The following is a 1,771-nucleotide window of genomic DNA, read 5'->3' on the forward strand; positions in this document are numbered from 1 at the left end:
CCCACAGCCAATAAGGAGGGAATATGCTAATTGACTGCCCCGCCCTCAAAGATGGCGGCACCCACAGCCACAAGATGGTGGCACCCAGTCCCCTCAGCCCTGCTGGGGTGGCAGACCTTGCTGTGCACCTGCCTCCAGAGTCTCCCAGTCCCCTCAGCCCCCAGCCCCCCAGGGCCGCCCGAGGCTCAGGTAACCAGGGCCAGCCGAGGCTTGCACTGCCGGCAGTGGCAGCAGCATAGGTGTGATGGGGGCGTCACCTTCCCCTGATGGCCAGGTCACCTCCTGCCCAAGGGCCCCCAGACTGTGAGAGGGGGCAGGCAGGGCTGAGGGACCCCCCTCCCCTCCAGTGCATGAATTTTCATGCACCAGGCCTCTAGTCATTTATATAACATGACTATCACACCCAAAGTATCTGATTGTGAAAAAAGGTAGGAACAAAGATAATTTTAAGAATATCTTATAATGGATTTTATTTAATTCTGTTTTATAAAATAAAATTGTGCATATCTAGACTTATTTTTTAAGATAAAAACATATATTCTGAAGGGCCTTAGTCCTGCCAATTATATCTTCCTGGGAGGTCAGGCAGCTCCAGGGTTTGGTCTAATGCTGTGCCAGGAGTCCTGATGTAGCCTAAGAGGGCATCACATTATTGTAAATCTAAATAAGTCATAATAGCAATTACAAAAGATAGCAATTGCTGTTGTAATTAATGGAAATCCACCTTACATGCTTTCCTCAATTCTCACACTTCTCTGTGCAGTCCGCTCCTTTCAGTTTTATTATCACGCCACAGGGTGGCAGCCTTGTTTCTCGTTTCCTCTTCTGTATTTTCAGGGCAGAGATTCTCATTGTCCCTGAATCCATGTTGAGTTTCAGAAGAAACCTACGGATGCAGAACCACATTCTGGAGAAAACTAGTAGGAAAAGTAGTGTGGCCTTTGTTTCCGTTATTTATAAAACTGAATTGATTTACAAAATCCCTTCTAGCTATAACTTAGGGTTCTGAAACCAACTTGATACTGAACCTGAATCTACTACATTTACTAAAATTGTGGCATGAAGATGGTGGAACAAAGCCTTCAGGAGCAAGCTGAACAAGCACCTGCAGAGAAGAGGGAAGTAGTGAGGGAGGGCATGAGCTGAGAATGTTCCCAGCATTTTCTAAATGGAAGGCAAAAAAACAAGCCCAGCAAACCTCTTGCACGGTTGAGGGACAAAAGAAATGAAGATTGTGATGGAAGTTATAAATGAGCCAGAAAACACTTGTGATAAGTGTTTAATTTCCATACCCTAGAAAATGTGCCAAAATCAATCCTTATATATAAAATTACCATCTCTGAGAAAAACTAAAAAAAAAAATCAATTTCTAATGAAAATAATTCGAACAGCTTCTTGGAGGAGAAATACAAAACCACACAATCCAATCAAGGCAGTTTCAGGAGGAAAAAGACCAATACCTGATCAATAATAATGTAACTTCTTTCTCTGAAGAAAAAATAATTTAACAGTAAGACAGCAGTTGCTACCTGCTTTTATCTATGGTGTCTGAGAAGGGGGATACACAGAATTGAAAGTCTCCTCCAGCATTGTTCAGGAGAAAAAGTCTTGATCACATTGCATATATATTTTGTCTATTTGAGGTGAATATATTTTTAAATAAGAGATGCTATCCTAGTTTGACAATGCTTGTCACTTTAAGTAATGAGTGGATAGCATCCACGTGGTTGAGTGTCAATCTATATGGTGTGGATCTATGAACCAGGAGATC

Source organism: Myotis brandtii, unplaced genomic scaffold (genome assembly GCF_000412655.1).
Source record: "Myotis brandtii unplaced genomic scaffold, ASM41265v1 scaffold123, whole genome shotgun sequence".
NCBI classification, from domain to species: Eukaryota; Metazoa; Chordata; class Mammalia; order Chiroptera; family Vespertilionidae; genus Myotis; species Myotis brandtii.